The following is a 13,422-nucleotide window of genomic DNA, read 5'->3' on the forward strand; positions in this document are numbered from 1 at the left end:
TAAATATTATCAAGCCAAATTGACCTCAAAGACACATTATGCCTCAGAAATCTGTATTTTCTAAATTCAGTAAAAATGTCAAACATGTGTTTAATAATGTTTTGATAATGGATAAAGAGCTGTATTTTATTTGATTTTTTTGGAATACTTTTCATGGAAATATCATACTTTCTTGATTGATAAGTAAAAGTTTATAATCAATGAAGCTAACCTGTTTATTTTAAATAACCAGTCCGACAAAAAACATAAATAAATAAAATAAACACACAAGAACTATTCAGACAGTCAAATAGCAAACTCTTAACTCCTATAAAACTCGGCGATAAACTTTGTTCGTTTGTGTTATGGCAACAACTTAAATAAAATAAATTCGAAATTCGAAAATATCATAATGAAAGTTGCCACATTACTTACGGCACAAATAAATTAGAAATACAAATATTCCCATTCTATTTTTACACTTGTCTTACCAAATGCCCCGAACCACACATTTAATAACATGATTCTTTTCGTTTCAAACAAAAGATGAATATCTTTGAAAATGGGATATTACACGTTCTTCTCAATGTGCAATGTATGCTTGTCAATAGTTGTGTTTCAATTGATGACACGAGCAACGATAATGCACAGTGGTAGACTCAACATTAACAAATCCCCAGTTGCAATTATCTACAGAAAGTTCCTATCTCAAACCTTCTTTCACACCTAAAGCTTAATTTATACAGCCGCAGGTCTTGAATGTTATTCAATATTAAGCTATTTACATTATACTCAATAAAAGCTCGAAATAAAAACTCGCATCTGTGTACTTACTTACAAAATTATTAATATTGTTTAAGTAGTAATGCACATACATGAAGTTCTCTTCAGATATTGATCACTTTAAAACAAAATGCGCATGGTTACATCGAGAAAAGAAACATTTCAATATAAAATTAATGCTTTGCCCAGAAATAAAGCCAAATGAAGTCAGCTTAAAGCAAATTTACTGTGCACGGATTTATCTTGTTTCCATATTTGAAATACTTTGTTTTAATACGAATACTTGTGTCATATGGGGACCTATGGTCGTTACCTAGGTACGGTACGACTTAGACCAACAACCATTGGATGAGAAACAAGCACCTTACCAATTAGGTTTCCGAATGAGTCACTTACAGCGCTTATTTATTAATATTAAGTCACTATAAATAGTACTGCCAACATTTGCACTGATAATACCTTTAAAAAATAATAGTTTATAATGGTTGCCCGCATTTCATATTATATACTTAGTAATCATGTCTGACAGCCGGAAGGTTATTATGTGAATGATCAGGAAATATCCATTACATTCAATTAATTGACTTGTGAAGCAAAAAACAGCTAAGAGGTAATGATGCGACGCAGCATTTATAAATGCATTCACATTAAGACACTAATACCAAAAGGCGTCTTAAGTTACATAATAATGTTATATAATGCATGGCATAGTTTGAAAAATCATATGAAGGTTATAAGCTCAATAAGTGGATGATATGCACGCTGCGTTTCATTTAAATAAATACCTTTATCTCTTTTGAAAGAGATTTATTTTAATGACGTGTGAAACATGGTTGAGTGATCGTAAGATATATTATGGATTCATTTCAGACGATACATTAAACTTGTTTAATTTTATAAATACTGTAATATTCAATTAAAAAGTGCATTGTACTGTTTGATTAAAGAGTGATTCATTGTTATATTGTGTGAAGTTAATTATGTGTAATAAAACATGAGGTAAACACACTACTAAGTGTTAAAACAACTTCATTTGCTATCTTTCGTCCAATCATCTGAAATTATTGTGATTTATTTATATCATGATTGCTCCAAAGATTCAATTTGAAAGCATTTATTCATAAAATCAAATGATCTAAAACAAATCATGACGTCGTTTGGTAACTTCTTAAATTCAAATACTTTACTTGTACATAAAATTAATAACTAAAGTAATTCTATACTATTACAATGGACAAACATTACATTTCAGCTACAAATCCTTGCCATTAATGTTAACTGAAATTAAATGTCGAATGCCTTATACATGCATAAAGGTAACTATATAAACAAATAACAAACAAAACACCACCTTTTTTCTATTTATATTTTAACATGTATTCGTAGTTCAACACGAATGACTTGATCATCAGAAACAGAGATCTAATCTACAATAACCATACAATTTCTCAGAATCATGTACCTGTTTCAGTTATATCAAAGCATCAATACTAAATGTATCTGAGTCATAAACAGCCTTCCTAACATGTGTTTCTATAAATCCATTTGTCAACCATGACAGAGTTTTCTTGTATTTAGTTCAACACACGATTATTTTTAATAAAGTCATATTACCCCTTCCTTCTTCGTTTTTCAAGCTACAAGCTTCTTGATGTTAAACATTAAACATTCTTATTCTCTAAACACTTATGATAAATTAAACATTTTTAACCTAATATTTTACATATGCTAATTGCATACTTGCTTTGCCGTTCAATAAAGAGAGGGAATATGTTTTGCTATGATATAAAACTAACTAGATTTAAAGGAGAATGGGAACGGCTAATGAATTCGATTATGTTTTTATTTTTTACAACTAAGGTGCGTTACTCATTGACAGTTTTCCCTCATTGTCTCTTTTTGTCTTTTTGGAACTTCACTTCATACATAATTAAACTTTGTTGCCTTTTTCTGAGGGTAAAAACCTTTCCTGTACTTTCCTGCAGTTATTTATAACGGTAACAAATGACATATAATGTAATAGGTTTTATGTTGCAGACGATATCTTTGGTATCACTTGTAGATTCAATTAAGATTATAGCATAAAATCGGCTATTTTTCCCTCTTTTGCCCAAAACCATGCGTTAACATAGTCACGCGCTCTTGTTAAAGCCCGGTTTTACCTATGCGCAATACATACAGGGCCCAGAAAACAAAACAAAAAATGACGATTTGGCCTGTTTGCCAGAGTCATGCGCTCTTGTTATATTGGAATTATTAATTCGAGGGCCTCGATCAGTCGCATAACGGCGAGCAGCATTCAAGTAATTATGCCGGCAATACGGCGTATAGACATCGCCGCTTATCTGGGTTGTCGCCCTTTCTTAGAAACGGACAACAGTTGTCAATGTAAACAAATAGGATCTGTCATTCAGTTTAACCACCGCCCCCCCCCCCCCCCGATTAACATACAAAAAAGGAAAGCACAAAATGAATATAAGAAAACGTTGTTTTATTGACGTTTATATTGATAAATGTTCTGTATGTTTCTTTGAGAGAATAATGTTTTATGCCTGATTTTTTTAAACTCGTGCTTTAAAAACGATTCTGAAATTGAATTTGATGTCACTGATCATTTTCCTACCGCCAATCTGTAATCATTCTAAGAATTTCTGAGGCGCCTGTTCTGTCTTTGGTAGAGTAATGTTATGTTTTTCTTAAGATAATATATCTCCAAAGTTATACTTTTCGTTCGGTTCTCAAGTTGTTGGCCCCGGAAAACGTAAAACATGTAGAATTGGATAAATACCGTTCAAGCACAAGGATTTAATGTTTGTGTTTTATATATAATAAACATCATGAATCTGTTTTAAAATTTTATGCCCTACCGGGCTCGGGCACCAACCGTTCCTCGGGACTCTGCAGACGTTATAACACGGAAAAACGTGCGTTAACCCTATATACAAATACAATGTACTTGGCTTACTGTTTGACATGTTTTCGGTATTCATACATTTAATTGATTTAAAGGTTTCATGTTAACCGAATGTTTAGTTGGTATACGGTTTATTTTTTATGTAAGTAGGGCAGTTTCAATGCCATGCTAACGAATAAAAATCGTAATTTATAGAATTCTTAAGAACATAGCAATTTGATAAGGTAACATTTAATGAGTAGAAATATGTAAATATGACTAGATATGCTGATTATAGATTCAAGTAGAGTTTAAATTAGAAATACATGTATTGTAATTAAATCAGATATTGCATAACCATTTGTTGTGATTAATAACATAAGTATTTTCTGATATCATATCATAACACCAACACTAGGTATACCATTTTGAACTATGGAAGCAAAGACAGTTGTCTTCATGCTAAAATACGACACTTTTGGAACACAAAAATAGTGTTATACAAGTTATCCAGTTCATGTGTCAAACAGAGAATATAATGTGATAGTTTCACCATTTATTTGATTCTACACTGGTATCAAGTATTTCCAGAGACTCTTTCAATAATTCAAGTACATGTTAAGCTTGTGAATAGCTACCAAAACAAGTATTAAGTTAATATCTATTTGTATAAAAAAATCAAAGAAGAATGCTTGAAAATAGATAAAACATATAACTTTGAGGAATGGTCAGCTTTTTAACCAATACATAAAAACATGACAAGTTCTAAAACCAAGATTACCTAATGTTAACAAAAGCAGAATCTAACAGAGTCATGACACTTTACCTGTAATACAAAACGCATGTTTGTTACACGTACGTTATTAAAACCATAATCTTTGATAATGTTATCTTTATTTACGGTTTTATAAAAAAATCCTACATTTGATTTAACGTAAGTTGGACTATAGAAATCCACTCCAGTTTCAATATGATTTACAGGGCCACAAATCGGCCGGAAATCTGATAATAATTTGATTCAAGTAATCAAATTGTGAAAAAGAATTATTATCATTTAGTCAAAATGTCATTTCCGTATGTTGATTCATTCAATTCCCTTAGTGATTGAATTGTTCTAAAAGTTAATCATGGTTCCATTCATATACGCAGTATATTTCCCCAAAATGATTATAAATATTATACGAACAGCTAGGCAATTCAAATTTCTGATATTTATGTAAGGATGATAGTTTTGTTTTAATCAAGATAATATTGAAATTAGATTCCTATTGTGGAGTGTTGGATTATTTTTTCCCCAACATTTAGGAGATTATAGAAACAAACCGACTACTGTTTATTGATTGTTTGTAGATTGTCAGGTGGCTCACTATTCGAAATTGTATAAGTATAATTAATAAAAGAAGTATGATAATCCCTGGTATTTCACCACGGTATAAGCAATAACACAAACCATTATTTTTATAATTGTTTCAGATATGTAGAAGAATTTGTTTGCTAATTTAAAGTACTGAAACTGTACGCCGGTTGAAATACCCGGTAATAATCCATAAATTGAATAAAATTTAAGAAAAGATCATTTAATAAACACTAATTTAGTGTGTAATTTATCTATTTTACAAGGAAACAAGAATTATTACAATTAGAAAAATAATGCGTCCACATGCATGTCCAACCAAGCATGGTTATGCGCATACTACGCAATGTAATGTCGATGCTTTATAAAACATGACAAACAAGACCAACAAGATAGGCGGCGTTCAATGAACGCAACCCCCATAACGTAACCCATCGGGTGAATAATCAGGTCTGATACTATTGGAAGTCTTATTGTTGAATTCCATCCGAATGACATTCATCGTAAGTGTACAAACAAATAAAACCTATGACTATTGAACTATATAACTGAATATAATTCTGATGTTTGATTTAAATTGTCTATAAAGATTGCTTCAGATTTGTCAACCTATCTATTTCAACGTGTAAATATAAACTGTTTTTGCATACATTTTGTAATGCTTCTTTTAAAACCTAAATGTTGAGATCGACGTTTATATAATTGAAGATTTGAAAAACTTGCTTTCATATTTTCATGAAAGAAACCGATTTAACTAAATTCAGTACTTCAAGACTTTTGCAAATTTTGTATTACTCGTTATTTTACTTATATGTTGTCAGCAATAAATGGCGAACTAAAAAACCATGGTATGTGCAAATTAATATCAGGTACAAAAGTATTACAAATATCAATCGAGACATTCTCTCTAACACCACGAGCGGATTTGTTCCAATGAATAAAATTATTTACCAAAAACTTGGACCGATAAGTTGTTTATATTATCTTTTTAAATAAGTATCCATGGTAATGTGTGAAAAAAGTTAGGCATTTTTTGTGTGTATTCATGAGGAAACATACAGATATTGCAGTTGTTTCGGGATACTGAAGTGTAATAAAAAGGAGAATGAAAGTGTGTGTTCAATTTCTAAATAATCAAACAACAAATTATCTTGCATATAATAATTTCATTCGATATTAGAATTATTTATTTATTCATTGAAAAGTCTGAATGACCCTCCCCATGTGCCTTACTGATGATACTCGCTACAATAACATCGCGTGTCAAGCAATAGATAACCTTTACAAGATAGAAACTCAAATCACTTTCTTCGCCTTGACAAATCTAGTTTATATGGCCATATTTTACCCGAATAAGTGTTTGTTCACTCGGGGAAAGACCCAAATGAATCGTCGGTCAAAATAAACAGAACTACATATATAACAAAAATATCGTAATAACTTTCAACAAACAAACAAAACTTTAAATTGTAATAAATGAACTTTTAGTAAATAATGTACTCACCTTTACATAAATAAACCGTCGATACATTTATGTACAATACGGAAAACAAAATGTTTGACAGTAAAGTTAATCGTACATCTGTCTCGAGACTATAACGTGTCGTAATGGTTTGCTGTTCGTCCGTCAATACCTGATCAAGCAAACCTGGACTGCAGCCTTGTTTAGCTTTGTCGTCTTGGACAGTCTTTAAGGATATTATTATTTTCTATCTTAATATGTAGCCTCTGAGTTATAACTAGTGCATAGCCAATGTTGAGTTCAATACAAAAATACTTTAATTACATATTCTTTAAATAACTTAGAGTAGGTTATGAACATCGTATTTTATTTCCGATGAAAATTTCAATCATTTGCATAAGATGTTATTCAAATAAGGGAAAAAAAATTTAAAACAGATTCCCAACGTTCGGTTAATATATATTCCTTATCATTATGACAAATGATAATTGATTATCTTTTTCGATAAGATCAAATACAAAGTATTGGAGTGGAACTTTGACATCGAAAAAGATTTAAATGCTTTTCTTTGTTCCTTTATACACGAATATACGACTACGTGTATTTGGACACTTATTTAGTCTCTAAATAGACTTTACGATGCACATGTGATCTGCATAATTCTTATAAACTGTCTTCTTGGGTTTTTATATTAATATAATTATATAATGCCCACACAAACACAGGTGTCTGCTAAATAATCGAAATTAAATTGCTAATATTATGATCTGTGATAAGCATATGGTATCGTTACCATGGTATTTATGAAGTTACCATGTGTCGTCTTCTTTGCAATGAATTTAACCGCACAATATTTTATACCTGAAGTTTTTTACTAGACATTGCCATTTCTTAATGTTTTGTTTGTTCTACCATTCATTATTTTTACAATTTACATTAAATAATTGTTTAATTGATTTTTGATCAGATAAAAAAACTTGAGCAGATAATTATTTCTTAAAAAACTTTTTTCAGGCAAACAGTGGTAACAATAAGTGATGACAGGGCCTTCGTCTGTCTTTATCTCTTATTATCACAAAATAATTACTGTGTTCAATTACAAAGACCAAAACTGACTTTTTTTACTACTTACTGTTTTTTATACATATTTATGGGCAAAGGTGAAATTTTCAAATCTTAAGTTACTTATATATGTAGAAAGTTCATTGGTAAGACCTCAAGTCATGTCTAATACTAGATTTATACAGAATCAAATAAATACAAATCAATAAGCACTGATGATAAAGTCTACGTTCTCTTGAGGAAGCGTTTATTTATGCTTAACAAAGATGAAACGTGTAGGTTATATTTCTGTCATATAATACATTCCCATCTAAATGATTCAATACTCAAAGCAATATTAAAACAAAGAAAGCAAGGAAATATTAGTTGTTTAAAAGATGGTTTTGATAAAATTCAGCTTTCATTTTGTCCCGTTAAACACCAATGGTGTTATTTTATAACAAATATTTATTATTCTATCATCTACAGGAAGCTTTGAGTATTTATGAAGCACATTGATGTAAATGGAAATAAGTACTTAACATTTCACTACAAACACAACTTTTAAAAACGTTTGAGTGATTTCAAATAATTGTTATCCTTAAAAGCATATTCATTGTCCCTTTATTTATATAAGTACACGCTATTAAACTTGGTTATGGGCAACCTTTTCATTAATGTTTCATGGCAAATCGTGTATATTGGATATAATTCTACATATGCACCAGTCTGAATACTACGTTTTTTTAATAAAAAAATTATACAGTTACATACAAGTAAGTCTGCATATCTTTTTGCGACATAACGATAAATATATGTTTTAAAAAATTGAAGATGTTTGCTTACTTTTACTACAAACATGCACATAAGAAATAAAATGTACAACATGACAATACACATTATTCACACTAGATGGCATTGAAACAAATTGTAATAAAATGTTCATTTACTTAAGCTTTACTTTCCAAGAAGAACTCATATTTCTTGGAAACATAGATAAATTACAGAACGATGTTTTTTTTTCAAATCGTATACGACATAAATGCTCATAATTAAATAAGAAAATGACAGTTTGTTAAGTTTTAACGGAAGTACAAAAGCATTCATACAAAATTAGAAATTGTGATAACTGTTCAGTCATCTAAACAATGATTTATAGGATATATCTGTAATTCAAGAACTTTGAAATCGCGTTTATGTCACATAAAACATATTCTGATGTACAAAATAATTTTAATTATTTTCCAGATCCGCGCTACTAATTGTGCCCATACACTGTCTAAAATATAAGGAGTGTCTGTTTTACTAGTATCGCGAGAAGTATTGCATTCCGTGTATATTTCAGAGTGACTTGTGCTTGAAAATACAGACAGTTTCCATGGACCATATTTCGCAAATCTACAGATTTCATTTATAAAGGAAATGTAACAAGCGTAATTGTCGTTAGTTAAAGATTCCAATGTCAAATCCTGCGAGTGGGAAATATTAAATGCCGTCTCAATGGCCTCATGGCTATGAGAATATGCGTAGTATTTTTTCTGGAGAAAGAATATTTCAACTGTTTAAGTGCTCTGTATGTTGTTCAACCGTATCTGGTGTTAGTAGCTTTAAATGTTAAACATAAAACCCTGGGTAGCGCTTCGATATGCTGCGAGAATGTTTGAATGTTAACATCTTTAATTCTACGGCTATGAAAAATATATCAAGATTTAAACATGTGTATTTGTTCTCATCAATGTTTGGTACGTCTTCAGATTATCTTATATACAGAGAAAACATTTAAAGTTATTTATATGTAAACAATGTCTAAATTGTGAACACAATGCATTTACTGCACGACGGTTTACATTTGATTACGATTTAATTGTCATCAGAATTTCCGTTTACGTGCACGATAGCAGAGGGATGAAAATTAAAAGTTGCAGACTTGTGATTTTTGTAAATCCATTTTTGTCTTCGGATAGTCGAATATTTGTATTAAATATCATTCATATCATAACATTATTCATTCATTCATTTATTCATTCAATCAATCAATCAATCAATCAATCGATCAATCAATCATTCATTCATTCATTAATTTATTTATTTATTCATTCATTCTTTCTATAAGACATTACGTTATGGCAGGCCATGCAGTTTTGAATAGTTGCGTTTTTTCCGTACAACATATACTAATACTGATAAATTTTTAAGTAACTAGACAAAAAGACATTGCTATAATCAATATTGCACAAACCAAATTAAGCGTTATTATCTCACCCGCAATGTGGTGATTCCAAAAGGAGTACTATTTTAACCGTTTTCATCTGCCAAATCCGATGTAAGAGGCGGGAATAGAAGATATTGCACATTTGGATGAAAAATGCTAATTATTCCTTATTTCTGTTAAGTAATATATCGATTTCAAAATGTCACATTTGGCACAATAACGTTTACAAAAAAGTCAAAATATATAAACCTTACAAACATAATAGAATGAATAAAAGAATGAGAGTCAGTTGCTTAAATTAAAGTTAAAATTAGCTATCATGTGACAAATTCTGTTTTGTTGAAATCTTATAAAAAATTTCTAGTATTATTTATCGAGGAAATTATTTTTGAACCTAAAATGCATTCAACACTCCTATTTATATACGTCAGAAAATGGAAATGATAAATGAGAGATGATAAATATTGTTTTGTGTTGTATTTGAATAGTTTCATCGATAACAACTTTATCCCACACAGTCAATATTACTCAAATTAAGTCTTAAACTAAAATGATATTGTTTCTTTGGACACGTTGACCATGTTGAAGAGATAAAATATAAGTGTGCTTTGAAATTTAAACACATCATCTGCGTTTGTGACATTTGATCATGACGTACAGTTATTGGAGTGCGCAAGAAGGATATTTGCATGAGAAGAACACCTTGGACGTATATGTCACTCTAGGCACTACTGACAACGATTTACATGTTTCTTTTAAATACCAAAATATGATAATAATTGACGAGTTAATCACTTTCTGACAATGATATTCATAAGTGGCACTCAGTTGAGTTTTCACGGTACAACAGCGTCCTGAAGATTTAAGGAATGGCTTATCAAGTGTTTAAGCACTGAAGCAGTGGGGCAGTGTGTTGCACATATTCCGAAACACTTTTTATTGATTTCTAACGTAAGTTTCTCCTTGTTAAAACATCCTGGTTGCAGGAGATTAGGCAAATGAAAAGTTAACTTTAAAAAAAAAGATTTCTTAAAAACCTGTCTCTGTCATCACTAAAGTGACATTTTCGTATTTATTCTATCTAGGTGTCAGAGCTCCTTTGAAACAACACACATTCATACATAATGCTAAAATGTTTTCTGCATTTTGGAATTGGTCATTTTACGAACTAGTGATGAGTTTAAAGTTGTTGGAAACCAAAAGTGTTTCATTTCGTAAATTAAATAAATTAAATTGCATTTGTTTTTTATGTCATTTTTTGGAAAAGGTGACTTTGTTTAAACCCAATTAAATGGTTTTTGATCAGGCATAAATATCTAAGCCGTTCCCTTTCATTTTTATTATACTTACTTACAATTTGAGTGTAAAACTCTCAGTGCTATCGTGTTTTAGTAAATGGCATTTGTATAATAAATCCGCCGTGTGTTACATCATTCTACAGCAAAAAATATGTCTGCATTATTACATACTTTAATTTGTTTTCTAAGAATAAAATGCAATTATTGATATTATAATATGAACAGTAACCTTTCAAATAGTTCAAATCTTGCTAACAGCCAGATTGAAATTGTTAAATGTGAGTACTTTGTCACTATTAGGGGGTCAACTCAGACTGGTCCAGTTAAAAAGTGTAAAATAGAGAGAAATAAAGAATCCCTAAATAATCCCTAAAGAACCGTCAATGAAACTGTGTCTTTCTTGCGCCTGCTCTGTTTTAGAATTATAAGGAACCTACAGTATACAAATTATTTCCGAATCAATCGGACACCTCATCATAATTGATACCGTTTTAATCATATCATACAAAGAAAATTACATCATTTCTGAAAATGACATTTCCGTTTGTTGATTAAATCAGTTCCCTTGTTGATTGAATTGCTCTATATGTTGCTATAATGTTTCAGATGTTAACTTATATGATTTTCTAAAACATTGTTTATATATTTATATATATAACATGTATTCGCATGAATCAGGAACAGGCTAAAAACTGGAGCCTGCATTATTTCCAATTTTGTCGTTATGTGCATTAATTAGGGATTCTTTATAACTCTCTATTTTACATAAGTATGTAAATATGTATTGCTGCCTTTCAGTATTCGTGAAACAAAGTACATACAGAAAAAGCTCAAATAATTTTTTTTTTAAAAAACTTGTCAATACAAGGGTTTCGTATCTATCTTTTTTCATCACTAATTACTTGAAAATATTCAAATGTAAGAGAATTATTCCCTCATAGCATTGCACATTTGTAATAAATAAATAAAATAAATAAATAAAAAAGAACACCAAAATATAGTGAGTAGGTAAATACATTTTCAATAATCATTGCATTGAAAGTTTTTGAGTATAATCATGATTGAACTTCTCAATTTAAATAAGCTAGCTACATAAAAACTTTTACTTGGGCAAAATTATCATGCTCTTTTAAAATTATTTAATGTCCATTTAATACCCCCCTTAAATTCGCGTAATGCATTTGAGATAGTTTATCTCCTAGAAACGTTTAAATTAAGAAATTCATTAGAAAGTGGTGGTTAAAAAATAAACATCATCAGTTTAAACGTCATTTTAAGTACAGTTTTTCACAAATATTCTCTTTTCTAAATAAATATGATAAGGAAAGATAGTATTGGGCCTAAATTCGTCTTTATACAAGTACAACACATAATAATTAAATTAAATTTACATGATGGACCTATATCTTAAACCCGGGATAGACAACCCCGCTTTGAAATCGATATACAGAAATGCTCTAAAACATACTTATTGTGGGGGGAAAAGATAACTAAAGCGAAATATAAGATGTATAACCTGTTTACAAAATATTGCATACCATATATGTTTATCTCTTAGATATTGGTAATTATATACTATAATGAGTTACGTAAAGACATCTAGTCCTATACTTAATTTCCCTTCGGGATGATTAATTATATCATATTTACATTTTAAAAGACTGAATGTTCTTTAAGTCAGTTATAGGGGCGAACTGATTAATACACGTTTGTATTGTCCCTAATGAAAAGCTTAAAACAGCTTCAAACTCAGGTTGCAATAGGTCTCGTGTGAACAAATAAAACACTGATGTGCACTCTTCCCATTTATTGCTAACAAGAGATCACTATTCTAGATAGTTACTTCATTTGAAGTTATATTCTGACGCTGAAAGCTGGATATCATTTGCTTGTAAAGGCCAGTTAGATACATTAATATTTTTCGTAATGTTTACCATACTCTGCCGGTATGTTTCGATGAACAAAATGAGTGTTTTTTTTATATAAAACATAGTTTTAAAATGTTTTTATCGATTGTTGATATTGGGAAGGACAAAAACAGACAAAATTCAACCGCCTTTTAACAGGCATCGTTTATATGAACAGTAAACCAGACTTGCCAACCAGTCCGTAAACTTGCATTTTGCAGGGAAGGCCATGTTTTATTTGTTATATTATATCGAATAGGAATCATTCATGCCTTTTGTTGCTGTCATTTTAATAATATTTTGCTTTCAAATAATAATTATATTTGTTCAGTGTGTGAAATGTTTCCAACCATATATAGATTTTTTTATTATTATATTTTCAAGCGGTCTTTCTCCGATTAAGCGGTGAATAGCTTAGCAAGTTCGACATTTTGACAATATCGTATGTTTGTGTTGTCGTGAAATTTGCAGGTCGTGAAAGTCGAGTTTAAAC

The sequence above is a fragment of the Ruditapes philippinarum genome, unplaced genomic scaffold (assembly GCF_026571515.1).
Source record: "Ruditapes philippinarum isolate M1 unplaced genomic scaffold, ASM2657151v2 ctg479_1_1_1_1, whole genome shotgun sequence".
NCBI lineage: Eukaryota > Metazoa > Mollusca > Bivalvia > Venerida > Veneridae > Ruditapes > Ruditapes philippinarum.